The 13,346-nt window shown below is 52.2% G+C and overlaps 14 non-coding genes across 14 annotated transcripts; all 14 read right to left on the reverse strand.

Annotated features, from left to right (window-relative positions):
- Nucleotides 1-308: 308 nt before the first annotated feature.
- On the reverse strand, nucleotides 309-428 carry LOC142654955 (5S ribosomal RNA). Its single transcript, XR_012849284.1, has one exon. It is a non-coding gene; the product is annotated as a 5S ribosomal RNA (ribosomal RNA).
- An 881-nt stretch (nucleotides 429-1,309) lies between these two features.
- On the reverse strand, nucleotides 1,310-1,428 carry LOC142654717 (5S ribosomal RNA). The gene has a single exon (XR_012849089.1). It is a non-coding gene; the product is annotated as a 5S ribosomal RNA (ribosomal RNA).
- A 1,165-nt stretch (nucleotides 1,429-2,593) lies between these two features.
- On the reverse strand, nucleotides 2,594-2,712 carry LOC142654729 (5S ribosomal RNA). Its single transcript, XR_012849091.1, has one exon. It is a non-coding gene; the product is annotated as a 5S ribosomal RNA (ribosomal RNA).
- Nucleotides 2,713-3,281: 569 nt separating this feature from the next.
- On the reverse strand, nucleotides 3,282-3,401 carry LOC142654956 (5S ribosomal RNA). The gene has a single exon (XR_012849285.1). It is a non-coding gene; the product is annotated as a 5S ribosomal RNA (ribosomal RNA).
- An 881-nt stretch (nucleotides 3,402-4,282) lies between these two features.
- On the reverse strand, nucleotides 4,283-4,401 carry LOC142654240 (5S ribosomal RNA). Its single transcript, XR_012848948.1, has one exon. It is a non-coding gene; the product is annotated as a 5S ribosomal RNA (ribosomal RNA).
- Nucleotides 4,402-5,566: 1,165 nt separating this feature from the next.
- LOC142655105 (5S ribosomal RNA) lies at nucleotides 5,567-5,685 on the reverse strand. The gene has a single exon (XR_012849394.1). It is a non-coding gene; the product is annotated as a 5S ribosomal RNA (ribosomal RNA).
- A 569-nt stretch (nucleotides 5,686-6,254) lies between these two features.
- Nucleotides 6,255-6,374, reverse strand: LOC142654957 (5S ribosomal RNA). Its single transcript, XR_012849286.1, has one exon. It is a non-coding gene; the product is annotated as a 5S ribosomal RNA (ribosomal RNA).
- Nucleotides 6,375-7,255: 881 nt separating this feature from the next.
- LOC142655113 (5S ribosomal RNA) lies at nucleotides 7,256-7,374 on the reverse strand. The gene has a single exon (XR_012849402.1). It is a non-coding gene; the product is annotated as a 5S ribosomal RNA (ribosomal RNA).
- Nucleotides 7,375-8,552: 1,178 nt separating this feature from the next.
- Nucleotides 8,553-8,671, reverse strand: LOC142655124 (5S ribosomal RNA). Its single transcript, XR_012849413.1, has one exon. It is a non-coding gene; the product is annotated as a 5S ribosomal RNA (ribosomal RNA).
- A 569-nt stretch (nucleotides 8,672-9,240) lies between these two features.
- On the reverse strand, nucleotides 9,241-9,360 carry LOC142654958 (5S ribosomal RNA). The gene has a single exon (XR_012849287.1). It is a non-coding gene; the product is annotated as a 5S ribosomal RNA (ribosomal RNA).
- Nucleotides 9,361-10,241: 881 nt separating this feature from the next.
- Nucleotides 10,242-10,360, reverse strand: LOC142654868 (5S ribosomal RNA). Its single transcript, XR_012849202.1, has one exon. It is a non-coding gene; the product is annotated as a 5S ribosomal RNA (ribosomal RNA).
- Nucleotides 10,361-11,525: 1,165 nt separating this feature from the next.
- On the reverse strand, nucleotides 11,526-11,644 carry LOC142654741 (5S ribosomal RNA). Its single transcript, XR_012849092.1, has one exon. It is a non-coding gene; the product is annotated as a 5S ribosomal RNA (ribosomal RNA).
- A 569-nt stretch (nucleotides 11,645-12,213) lies between these two features.
- LOC142654960 (5S ribosomal RNA) lies at nucleotides 12,214-12,333 on the reverse strand. The gene has a single exon (XR_012849289.1). It is a non-coding gene; the product is annotated as a 5S ribosomal RNA (ribosomal RNA).
- An 881-nt stretch (nucleotides 12,334-13,214) lies between these two features.
- LOC142655135 (5S ribosomal RNA) lies at nucleotides 13,215-13,333 on the reverse strand. The gene has a single exon (XR_012849424.1). It is a non-coding gene; the product is annotated as a 5S ribosomal RNA (ribosomal RNA).
- Between the last annotated feature and the right edge of the window lie 13 nt (nucleotides 13,334-13,346).

Consider the following 13,346-nt stretch of genomic DNA (forward strand, 5'->3'; position numbering starts at 1 on the left):
GCGCTGACCAACTGAAAGGGTCAGTTGCACAAACTTCTCTGCAGAGAGAGAAATTACTTCTGTTGGCCGACCGTCGGCTCAAGCCATCCCCTGGGCATCTGCTGAAAGCCTGGTCTCTTTTAACTCTATCATTTACATGTGTCAGGCTACAGGGGCAGTGAGGCCTTTTAGCTGGGGCACGCAGCTAGATAGTAGGCCGGTGCGGTCGCCTAGTGGTATGGCCGTTGGCAGCCACTGGGCCCAGAGCCGGAGATCCTGGAAGGATGGAAATGACAAAAACAGGAAGATACAGCCGAGAAAAAAAATACAGTCTACAGCACCCGGTATTCCCAGGAGGTCTCCCATCCAAGTACTGTCCGAGCCCGACCCCGCTTTGCTTCCGAGATCGGACGAGATCGGGCGTATTCAGGGTGGTGTGGCCGGTAGACGCAGCTGACCTCTTCTCCACCACCCTCATTTGTTCAAAGCCCAGTCAGCCTGGCCCTGGCCGGCACGTGGCCAAATTGGTGCGTGCACCAAAGACTCGCCAGCAGGTAACGCTCACCTGCGGCACAGTGGCAGACGCCATTAGGAGCTCAGGGTGCGCACACATGAGCCCTCCATCCCTTTGACGAGCGTCGGTTGCCATTGCCAGCCGGGCATGGAAAAACGCAGCACGCCTAGAAACTTTCAGTCCATGGATACCGGCATAGCACCACTCCGGCCCAACAGGGGGCGGCTGTTTCCGAAGGACCAATGCGACGACCGCAAGGGCTGGCAGGGGGAATACAGCCGACAGGTGTTGTTGACTAATGAAACAGCTGCCACAGCAGTGCTGAGCAGCGGGTGTCTTTTAAAAAGCCTCAGTGCAGGCTTTTCGACAGGCTAACAATGGAATGAGGGTGTGAAAGAGAGAGCAAGCTCGGCCAGGAAGGTGGGATGGAGCCAGGTGTACGGGAAACAATTAGGGAAGGAGGTGAGCTGGTGGTGGTGAATGATTGGAAGCGGCTTTCAGCGCGCTTCCCTTTCCTACGCTGCGTTGTCTGCAAACGTGTGCTGCATTCGTGACGCTGTCAGTCAGCCTGCAGGTTAACACTGAGTGCCCCCAGTCCTGCAAGGGGCGCTGTTACTATTGAAATTCAGCCTCGTATTAAAAGCAGTAATGCTGGTGGTGGCCACCATGCTGATAAGGAGGACAGGGATTTTGCGAGCATTCAAAAGCGCAAAAGAGAAAGCTCAGGAAAAGAAGCAAGTGTGCAGTTGAAAAAGTCAATGGGAAAAAGGCATTGAGGACAGCGACCATTGCTTGTTGCAGTGAGGAAAAGCAAAAAGCCTACAGCACCTGGTATTCCCAGGCGGTCTCCCATCCAAGTACTAACCAGGCCTGACCCTGCTTAGCTTCCAAGATCAGACGAGATCGGGCGCATTCAGGGTGGTGTGGCCGTAGGCAGAGACAGGCCTCTCACTCACTGCTCTTCTACTTCACAGCACGCCTCTTTCCAGGGCTCAACACTAGCCCCTTTCCATCTTCTTCACTTTTATATCCCTTAAAGTGAAGCTAAACCTGAAAAATAAAATACATTTAAAAAAAACATTCAAAACAAAAAACAAATAGATGTATGACTACACTTGTAAAAAGGTCCCCTAGAAATGAGTCTGCTGCAGAAACAAGCAGTTTGCCTGACATCTAGCAGACCAAGAGGGAGTCCTTTCCTTCCTCTCAGCCTCCTCCATGTGCGGCTGGAGACCTGCTGCTATGAGCAGTGTGCACCAGCATGGCCTCACTGCTGAGACGTTCTTTTTGGGCCAAGGGGGCGGGGCTTAGTCTCCATTCACTCCAATGGAGTGTGTAAGCTGGCCAATGCTGAAGGACCTGAAACAGGGCAGCTCCAAGGCAACGATTGCACCTGCAATGGGTGACTTTTATATGTTTGCTGTTTTCTTTTACTTTACCTTGGGCTACTGTGGGCGGCTACATACTTGTTTGCAGCGTTTTGTCTTGCAACTGTGGAAAAACATATATATTCTGCCCTTTTGACACAAACGCAGCAAAAAGCCAGAGAAAATGCACCTCGTGAACGTACCCTTGCATTGTGCAAGTTACCCAGCTTTGCCAGGCTCCTGAAAGGCAAATCGGCCCAGTTGTGCCACAATTTGGGGGGATTGATGTGAGTAGAAATGGCTTTTAGCAGATCGCTATTACAGCTTGGCGTGGCACGTTAGCCAGCTGCTTTCCCAGGACTCTGAAGGCAAATGTGCCCAGCTATGCTGCAGTGTGGAGGATTGATCACTGGCAAACTAGGCAGGGCTCTTCACGCCCCAGCTTTCCCAGGCTCAGGACTTGCAAATGGGACTAATTATGCTGCCATATGAGAGGTGGGCATTTATCAGTGCATGACTAGGCAGGTCAGTCATTTTGCATTTTGGGAAAGCTGGGTAGCAACCTCTGGGCCCAAATGTGATGGATGAAATATTGGTTGTATAAAAAGCAAGAATTGAAAAGGGCAAGTGAGAGAAAGCAAATGAAAAGCGGTAAGTGTGCGGCTAAAAAAGTCAATGGGAAAAAGACATTGAGGACAGCGACCATTGCTTGTTGCAGCGAGGAAAAGCAAAAAGCCTACAGCACCTGGTATTCCCAGGCGGTCTCCCATCCAAGTACTAACCAGGCCTGACCCTGCTTAGCTTCCAAGATCAGACGAGATCGGGCGCATTCAGGGTGGTGTGGCCGTAGGCGGAGACAGGCCTCTCATTCACTGCTCTTCTACTTTCCAGTCTGGCTCTTGCCAGTGCTGAACACTGGGCCTATTTCTTCTATCCTTTGGCTTGATTTTTCGCTCGATTAACTGTCAGCAGCGTGGCACACCTAGGCGGCACACCTGGCCAGCCCCATGGCACCCACATGCCAAAGTCTCCTGCCTGTCGTTTTTCAAGGCCAAAGCAGGAAGTCAGCCCCTTTCCTCCTTCCTCACACTCGAGTCACCTAGTGGGCTGCATGCGCTGACCAACTGAAAGGGTCAGTTGCACAAACTTCTCTGCAGAGAGAGAAATTACTTCTGTTGGCCGACCGTCGGCTCAAGCCATCCCCTGGGCATCTGCTGAAAGCCTGGTCTCTTTTAACTCTATCATTTACATGTGTCAGGCTACAGGGGCAGTGAGGCCTTTTAGCTGGGGCACGCAGCTAGATAGTAGGCCGGTGCGGTCGCCTAGTGGTATGGCCGTTGGCAGCCACTGGGCCCAGAGCCGGAGATCCTGGAAGGATGGAAATGACAAAAACAGGAAGATACAGCCGAGAAAAAAAATACAGTCTACAGCACCCGGTATTCCCAGGAGGTCTCCCATCCAAGTACTGTCCGAGCCCGACCCCGCTTTGCTTCCGAGATCGGACGAGATCGGGCGTATTCAGGGTGGTGTGGCCGGTAGACGCAGCTGACCTCTTCTCCACCACCCTCATTTGTTCAAAGCCCAGTCAGCCTGGCCCTGGCCGGCACGTGGCCAAATTGGTGCGTGCACCAAAGACTCGCCAGCAGGTAACGCTCACCTGCGGCACAGTGGCAGACGCCATTAGGAGCTCAGGGTGCGCACACATGAGCCCTCCATCCCTTTGACGAGCGTCGGTTGCCATTGCCAGCCGGGCATGGAAAAACGCAGCACGCCTAGAAACTTTCAGTCCATGGATACCGGCATAGCACCACTCCGGCCCAACAGGGGGCGGCTGTTTCCGAAGGACCAATGCGACGACCGCAAGGGCTGGCAGGGGGAATACAGCCGACAGGTGTTGTTGACTAATGAAACAGCTGCCACAGCAGTGCTGAGCAGCGGGTGTCTTTTAAAAAGCCTCAGTGCAGGCTTTTCGACAGGCTAACAATGGAATGAGGGTGTGAAAGAGAGAGCAAGCTCGGCCAGGAAGGTGGGATGGAGCCAGGTGTACGGGAAACAATTAGGGAAGGAGGTGAGCTGGTGGTGGTGAGTGATTGGAAGCGGCTTTCAGCGCGCTTCCCTTTCCTACGCTGCGTTGTCTGCAAACGTGTGCTGCTTTCGTGACGATGTCAGTCAGCCTGCAGGTTAACACTGAGTGCCCCCAGTCCTGCAAGGGGCGCTGTTACTATTGAAATTCAGCCTTGTTTTAAAAGCAGTAATGCTGGTGGTGGCCACCATGCTGATAAGGAGGACAGGGATTTTGCGAGCATTCAAAAGCGCAAAAGAGAAAGCTCAGGAAAAGAAGCAAGTGTGCAGTTGAAAAAGTCAATGGGAAAAAGGCATTGAGGACAGCGACCATTGCTTGTTGCAGTGAGGAAAAGCAAAAAGCCTACAGCACCTGGTATTCCCAGGCGGTCTCCCATCCAAGTACTAACCAGGCCTGACCCTGCTTAGCTTCCGAGATCAGACGAGATCGGGCACATTCAGGGTGGTGTGGCCGTAGGCAGAGACAGGCCTCTCACTCACTGCTCTTCTACTTCACAGCACGCCTCTTTCCAGGGCTCAACACTAGCCCCTTTCCATTTTCTTCACTTTTATATCTCTTAAAGTGAAGCTAAACCTGAAAAATAAAATACATTTAAAAAAAACATTCAAAACAAAAAACAAATAGATGTATGACTACACTTGTAAAAAGGTCCCCTAGAAATGAGTCTGCTGCAGAAACAAGCAGTTTGCCTGACATCTAGCAGACCAAGAGGGAGTCCTTTCCTTCCTCTCAGCCTCCTCCATGTGCGGCTGGAGACCTGCTGCTATGAGCAGTGTGCACCAGCATGGCCTCACTGCTGAGACGTTCTTTTTGGGCCAAGGGGGCGGGGCTTAGTCTCCATTCACTCCAATGGAGTGTGTAAGCTGGCCAATGCTGAAGGACCTGAAACAGGGCAGCTCCAAGGCAACGATTGCACCTGCAATGGGTGACTTTTATATGTTTGCTGTTTTCTTTTACTTTACCTTGGGCTACTGTGGGCGGCTACATACTTGTTTGCAGCGTTTTGTCTTGCAACTGTGGAAAAACATATATATTCTGCCCTTTTGACACAAACGCAGCAAAAAGCCAGAGAAAATGCACCTCGTGAACGTACCCTTGCATTGTGCAAGTTACCCAGCTTTGCCAGGCTCCTGAAAGGCAAATCGGCCCAGTTGTGCCACAATTTGGGGGGATTGATGTGAGTAGAAATGGCTTTTAGCAGATCGCTATTACAGCTTGGCGTGGCACGTTAGCCAGCTGCTTTCCCAGGACTCTGAAGGCAAATGTGCCCAGCTATGCTGCAGTGTGGAGGATTGATCACTGGCAAACTAGGCAGGGCTCTTCACGCCCCAGCTTTCCCAGGCTCAGGACTTGCAAATGGGACTAATTATGCTGCCATATGAGAGGTGGGCATTTATCAGTGCATGACTAGGCAGGTCAGTCATTTTGCATTTTGGGAAAGCTGGGTAGCAACCTCTGGGCCCAAATGTGATGGATGAAATATTGGTTGTATAAAAAGCAAGAATTGAAAAGGGCAAGTGAGAGAAAGCAAATGAAAAGCGGTAAGTGTGCGGCTAAAAAAGTCAATGGGAAAAAGACATTGAGGACAGCGACCATTGCTTGTTGCAGCGAGGAAAAGCAAAAAGCCTACAGCACCTGGTATTCCCAGGCGGTCTCCCATCCAAGTACTAACCAGGCCTGACCCTGCTTAGCTTCCGAGATCAGACGAGATCGGGCGCATTCAGGGTGGTGTGGCCGTAGGCGGAGACAGGTCTCTCATTCACTGCTCTTCTACTTTCCAGTCTGGCTCTTGCCAGTGCTGAACACTGGGCCTATTTCTTCTATCCTTTGGCTTGATTTTTCGCTCGATTAACTGTCAGCAGCGTGGCACACCTAGGCGGCACACCTGGCCAGCCCCATGGCACCCACATGCCAAAGTCTCCTGCCTGTCGTTTTTCAAGGCCAAAGCAGGAAGTCAGCCCCTTTCCTCCTTCCTCACACTCGAGTCACCTAGTGGGCTGCATGCGCTGACCAACTGAAAGGGTCAGTTGCACAAACTTCTCTGCAGAGAGAGAAATTACTTCTGTTGGCCGACCGTCGGCTCAAGCCATCCCCTGGGCATCTGCTGAAAGCCTGGTCTCTTTTAACTCTATCATTTACATGTGTCAGGCTACAGGGGCAGTGAGGCCTTTTAGCTGGGGCACGCAGCTAGATAGTAGGCCGGTGCGGTCGCCTAGTGGTATGGCCGTTGGCAGCCACTGGGCCCAGAGCCGGAGATCCTGGAAGGATGGAAATGACAAAAACAGGAAGATACAGCCGAGAAAAAAAATACAGTCTACAGCACCCGGTATTCCCAGGAGGTCTCCCATCCAAGTACTGTCCGAGCCCGACCCCGCTTTGCTTCCGAGATCGGACGAGATCGGGCGTATTCAGGGTGGTGTGGCCGGTAGACGCAGCTGACCTCTTCTCCACCACCCTCATTTGTTCAAAGCCCAGTCAGCCTGGCCCTGGCCGGCACGTGGCCAAATTGGTGCGTGCACCAAAGACTCGCCAGCAGGTAACGCTCACCTGCGGCACAGTGGCAGACGCCATTAGGAGCTCAGGGTGCGCACACATGAGCCCTCCATCCCTTTGACGAGCGTCGGTTGCCATTGCCAGCCGGGCATGGAAAAACGCAGCACGCCTAGAAACTTTCAGTCCATGGATACCGGCATAGCACCACTCCGGCCCAACAGGGGGCGGCTGTTTCCGAAGGACCAATGCGACGACCGCAAGGGCTGGCAGAGGGAATACAGCCGACAGGTGTTGTTGACTAATGAAACAGCTGCCACAGCAGTGATGAGCAGCGGGTGTCTTTTAAAAAGCCTCAGTGCAGGCTTTTCGACAGGCTAACAATGGAATGAGGGTGTGAAAGAGAGAGCAAGCTCGGCCAGGAAGGTGGGATGGAGCCAGGTGTACGGGAAACAATTAGGGAAGGAGGTGAGCTGGTGGTGGTGAGTGATTGGAAGCGGCTTTCAGCGCGCTTCCCTTTCCTACGCTGCGTTGTCTGCAAACGTGTGCTGCTTTCGTGACGATGTCAGTCAGCCTGCAGGTTAACACTGAGTGCCCCCAGTCCTGCAAGGGGCGCTGTTACTATTGAAATTCAGCCTTGTATTAAAAGCAGTAATGCTGGTGGTGGCCACCATGCTGATAAGGAGGACAGGGATTTTGCGAGCATTCAAAAGCGCAAAAGAGAAAGCTCAGGAAAAGAAGCAAGTGTGCAGTTGAAAAAGTCAATGGGAAAAAGGCATTGAGGACAGCGACCATTGCTTGTTGCAGTGAGGAAAAGCAAAAAGCCTACAGCACCTGGTATTCCCAGGCGGTCTCCCATCCAAGTACTAACCAGGCCTGACCCTGCTTAGCTTCCGAGATCAGACGAGATCGGGCGCATTCAGGGTGGTGTGGCCGTAGGCAGAGACAGGCCTCTCACTCACTGCTCTTCTACTTCACAGCACGCCTCTTTCCAGGGCTCAACACTAGCCCCTTTCCATTTTCTTCACTTTTATATCCCTTAAAGTGAAGCTAAACCTGAAAAATAAAATACATTTTAAAAAAACATTCAAAACAAAAAACAAATAGATGTATGACTACACTTGTAAAAAGGTCCCCTAGAAATGAGTCTGCTGCAGAAACAAGCAGTTTGCCTGAAATCTAGCAGACCAAGAGGGAGTCCTTTCCTTCCTCTCAGCCTCCTCCATGTGCGGCTGGAGACCTGCTGCTATGAGCAGTGTGCACCAGCATGGCCTCACTGCTGAGACGTTCTTTTTGGGCCAAGGGGGCGGGGCTTAGTCTCCATTCACTCCAATGGAGTGTGTAAGCTGGCCAATGCTGAAGGACCTGAAACAGGGCAGCTCCAAGGCAACGATTGCACCTGCAATTGGTGACTTTTATATGTTTGCTGTTTTCTTTTACTTTACCTTGGGCTACTGTGGGCGGCTACTGTGGGCGGCTACATACTTGTTTGCAGCGTTTTGTCTTGCAACTGTGGAAAAACATATATATTCTGCCCTTTTGACACAAACGCAGCAAAAAGCCAGAGAAAATGCACCTCGTGAACGTACCCTTGCATTGTGCAAGTTACCCAGCTTTGCCAGGCTCCTGAAAGGCAAATCGGCCCAGTTGTGCCACAATTTGGGGGGATTGATGTGAGTAGAAATGGCTTTTAGCAGATCGCTATTACAGCTTGGCGTGGCACGTTAGCCAGCTGCTTTCCCAGGACTCTGAAGGCAAATGTGCCCAGCTATGCTGCAGTGTGGAGGATTGATCACTGGCAAACTAGGCAGGGCTCTTCACGCCCCAGCTTTCCCAGGCTCAGGACTTGCAAATGGGACTAATTATGCTGCCATATGAGAGGTGGGCATTTATCAGTGCATGACTAGGCAGGTCAGTCATTTTGCATTTTGGGAAAGCTGGGTAGCAACCTCTGGGCCCAAATGTGATGGATGAAATATTGGTTGTATAAAAAGCAAGAATTGAAAAGGGCAAGTGAGAGAAAGCAAATGAAAAGCGGTAAGTGTGCGGCTAAAAAAGTCAATGGGAAAAAGACATTGAGGACAGCGACCATTGCTTGTTGCAGCGAGGAAAAGCAAAAAGCCTACAGCACCTGGTATTCCCAGGCGGTCTCCCATCCAAGTACTAACCAGGCCTGACCCTGCTTAGCTTCCGAGATCAGACGAGATCGGGCGCATTCAGGGTGGTGTGGCCGTAGGCGGAGACAGGTCTCTCATTCACTGCTCTTCTACTTTCCAGTCTGGCTCTTGCCAGTGCTGAACACTGGGCCTATTTCTTCTATCCTTTGGCTTGATTTTTCGCTCGATTAACTGTCAGCAGCGTGGCACACCTAGGCGGCACACCTGGCCAGCCCCATGGCACCCACATGCCAAAGTCTCCTGCCTGTCGTTTTTCAAGGCCAAAGCAGGAAGTCAGCCCCTTTCCTCCTTCCTCACACTCGAGTCACCTAGTGGGCTGCATGCGCTGACCAACTGAAAGGGTCAGTTGCACAAACTTCTCTGCAGAGAGAGAAATTACTTCTGTTGGCCGACCGTCGGCTCAAGCCATCCCCTGGGCATCTGCTGAAAGCCTGGTCTCTTTTAACTCTATCATTTACATGTGTCAGGCTACAGGGGCAGTGAGGCCTTTTAGCTGGGGCACGCAGCTAGATAGTAGGCCGGTGCGGTCGCCTAGTGGTATGGCCGTTGGCAGCCACTGGGCCCAGAGCCGGAGATCCTGGAAGGATGGAAATGACAAAAACAGGAAGATACAGCCGAGAAAAAAAATACAGTCTACAGCACCCGGTATTCCCAGGAGGTCTCCCATCCAAGTACTGTCCGAGCCCGACCCCGCTTTGCTTCCGAGATCGGACGAGATCGGGCGTATTCAGGGTGGTGTGGCCGGTAGACGCAGCTGACCTCTTCTCCACCACCCTCATTTGTTCAAAGCCCAGTCAGCCTGGCCCTGGCCGGCACGTGGCCAAATTGGTGCGTGCACCAAAGACTCGCCAGCAGGTAACGCTCACCTGCGGCACAGTGGCAGACGCCATTAGGAGCTCAGGGTGCGCACACATGAGCCCTCCATCCCTTTGACGAGCGTCGGTTGCCATTGCCAGCCGGGCATGGAAAAACGCAGCACGCCTAGAAACTTTCAGTCCATGGATACCGGCATAGCACCACTCCGGCCCAACAGGGGGCGGCTGTTTCCGAAGGACCAATGCGACGACCGCAAGGGCTGGCAGAGGGAATACAGCCGACAGGTGTTGTTGACTAATGAAACAGCTGCCACAGCAGTGATGAGCAGCGGGTGTCTTTTAAAAAGCCTCAGTGCAGGCTTTTCGACAGGCTAACAATGGAATGAGGGTGTGAAAGAGAGAGCAAGCTCGGCCAGGAAGGTGGGATGGAGCCAGGTGTACGGGAAACAATTAGGGAAGGAGGTGAGCTGGTGGTGGTGAATGATTGGAAGCGGCTTTCAGCGCGCTTCCCTTTCCTACGCTGCGTTGTCTGCAAACGTGTGCTGCATTCGTGACGCTGTCAGTCAGCCTGCAGGTTAACACTGAGTGCCCCCAGTCCTGCAAGGGGCGCTGTTACTATTGAAATTCAGCCTCGTATTAAAAGCAGTAATGCTGGTGGTGGCCACCATGCTGATAAGGAGGACAGGGATTTTGCGAGCATTCAAAAGCGCAAAAGAGAAAGCTCAGGAAAAGAAGCAAGTGTGCAGTTGAAAAAGTCAATGGGAAAAAGGCATTGAGGACAGCGACCATTGCTTGTTGCAGTGAGGAAAAGCAAAAAGCCTACAGCACCTGGTATTCCCAGGCGGTCTCCCATCCAAGTACTAACCAGGCCTGACGCTGCTTAGCTTCCGAGATCAGACGAGATCGGGCGCATTCAGGGTGGTGTGGCCGTAGGCAGAGAAAGGCCTCTCACTCACTGCTCTTCTACTTCACAGCACGCCTCTTTCCAGGGCTCAACACTAGCCCCTTTCCATTTTCTTCACTTTTATATCTCTTAAAGTGAAGCTAAACCTGAAAAATAAAATACATTTAAAAAAAACATTCAAAACAAAAAACAAATAGATGTATGACTACACTTGTAAAAAGGTCCCCTAGAAATGAGTCTGCTGCAGAAACAAGCAGTTTGCCTGACATCTAGCAGACCAAGAGGGAGTCCTTTCCTTCCTCTCAGCCTCCTCCATGTGCGGCTGGAGACCTGCTGCTATGAGCAGTGTGCACCAGCATGGCCTCACTGCTGAGACGTTCTTTTTGGGCCAAGGGGGCGGGGCTTAGTCTCCATTCACTCCAATGGAGTGTGTAAGCTGGCCAATGCTGAAGGACCTGAAACAGGGCAGCTCCAAGGCAACGATTGCACCTGCAATGGGTGACTTTTATATGTTTGCTGTTTTCTTTTACTTTACCTTGGGCTACTGTGGGCGGCTACATACTTGTTTGCAGCGTTTTGTCTTGCAACTGTGGAAAAACATATATATTCTGCCCTTTTGACACAAACGCAGCAAAAAGCCAGAGAAAATGCACCTCGTGAACGTACCCTTGCATTGTGCAAGTTACCCAGCTTTGCCAGGCTCCTGAAAGGCAAATCGGCCCAGTTGTGCCACAATTTGGGGGGATTGATGTGAGTAGAAATGGCTTTTAGCAGATCGCTATTACAGCTTGGCGTGGCACGTTAGCCAGCTGCTTTCCCAGGACTCTGAAGGCAAATGTGCCCAGCTATGCTGCAGTGTGGAGGATTGATCACTGGCAAACTAGGCAGGGCTCTTCACGCCCCAGCTTTCCCAGGCTCAGGACTTGCAAATGGGACTAATTATGCTGCCATATGAGAGGTGGGCATTTATCAGTGCATGACTAGGCAGGTCAGTCATTTTGCATTTTGGGAAAGCTGGGTAGCAACCTCTGGGCCCAAATGTGATGGATGAAATATTGGTTGTATAAAAAGCAAGAATTGAAAAGGGCAAGTGAGAGAAAGCAAATGAAAAGCGGTAAGTGTGCGGCTAAAAAAGTCAATGGGAAAAAGACATTGAGGACAGCGACCATTGCTTGTTGCAGCGAGGAAAAGCAAAAAGCCTACAGCACCTGGTATTCCCAGGCGGTCTCCCATCCAAGTACTAACCAGGCCTGACCCTGCTTAGCTTCCAAGATCAGACGAGATCGGGCGCATTCAGGGTGGTGTGGCCGTAGGCGGAGACAGGCCTCTCATTCACTCCTCTTCTACTTTCCAGTCTGGCTCTTGCCAGTGCTGAACACTGGGCCTATTTCTTCTATCCTTTGGCTTGATTTTTCGCTCGATTAACTGTCAGCAGCGTGGCACACCTAGGCGGCACACCTGGCCAGCCCCATGGCACCCACATGCCAAAGTCTCCTGCCTGTCGTTTTTCAAGGCCAAAGCAGGAAGTCAGCCCCTTTCCTCCTTCCTCACACTCGAGTCACCTAGTGGGCTGCATGCGCTGACCAACTGAAAGGGTCAGTTGCACAAACTTCTCTGCAGAGAGAGAAATTACTTCTGTTGGCCGACCGTCGGCTCAAGCCATCCCCTGGGCATCTGCTGAAAGCCTGGTCTCTTTTAACTCTATCATTTACATGTGTCAGGCTACAGGGGCAGTGAGGCCTTTTAGCTGGGGCACGCAGCTAGATAGTAGGCCGGTGCGGTCGCCTAGTGGTATGGCCGTTGGCAGCCACTGGGCCCAGAGCCGGAGATCCTGGAAGGATGGAAATGACAAAAACAGGAAGATACAGCCGAGAAAAAAAATACAGTCTACAGCACCCGGTATTCCCAGGAGGTCTCCCATCCAAGTACTGTCCGAGCCCGACCCCGCTTTGCTTCCGAGATCGGACGAGATCGGGCGTATTCAGGGTGGTGTGGCCGGTAGACGCAGCTGACCTCTTCTCCACCACCCTCATTTGTTCAAAGCCCAGTCAGCCTGGCCCTGGCCGGCACGTGGCCAAATTGGTGCGTGCACCAAAGACTCGCCAGCAGGTAACGCTCACCTGCGGCACAGTGGCAGACGCCATTAGGAGCTCAGGGTGCGCACACATGAGCCCTCCATCCCTTTGACGAGCGTCGGTTGCCATTGCCAGCCGGGCATGGAAAAACGCAGCACGCCTAGAAACTTTCAGTCCATGGATACCGGCATAGCACCACTCCGGCCCAACAGGGGGCGGCTGTTTCCGAAGGACCAATGCGACGACCGCAAGGGCTGGCAGGGGGAATACAGCCGACAGGTGTTGTTGACTAATGAAACAGCTGCCACAGCAGTGCTGAGCAGCGGGTGTCTTTTAAAAAGCCTCAGTGCAGGCTTTTCGACAGGCTAACAATGGAATGAGGGTGTGAAAGAGAGAGCAAGCTCGGCCAGGAAGGTGGGATGGAGCCAGGTGTACGGGAAACAATTAGGGAAGGAGGTGAGCTGGTGGTGGTGAATGATTGGAAGCGGCTATCAGCGCGCTTCCCTTTCCTACGCTGCGTTGTCTGCAAACGTGTGCTGCATTCGTGACGCTGTCAGTCAGCCTGCAGGTTAACACTGAGTGCCCCCAGTCCTGCAAGGGGCGCTGTTACTATTGAAATTCAGCCTCGTATTAAAAGCAGTAATGCTGGTGGTGGCCACCATGCTGATAAGGAGGACAGGGATTTTGCGAGCATTCAAAAGCGCAAAAGAGAAAGCTCAGGAAAAGAAGCAAGTGTGCAGTTGAAAAAGTCAATGGGAAAAAGGCATTGAGGACAGCGACCATTGCTTGTTGCAGTGAGGAAAAGCAAAAAGCCTACAGCACCTGGTATTCCCAGGCGGTCTCCCATCCAAGTACTAACCAGGCCTGACCCTGCTTAGCTTCCGAGATCAGACGAGATCGGGCGCATTCAGGGTGGTGTGGCCGTAGGCAGAGACAGGCCTC

Source organism: Rhinoderma darwinii, chromosome 5 (genome assembly GCF_050947455.1).
Source record: "Rhinoderma darwinii isolate aRhiDar2 chromosome 5, aRhiDar2.hap1, whole genome shotgun sequence".
Lineage (NCBI taxonomy): Eukaryota > Metazoa > Chordata > Amphibia > Anura > Rhinodermatidae > Rhinoderma > Rhinoderma darwinii.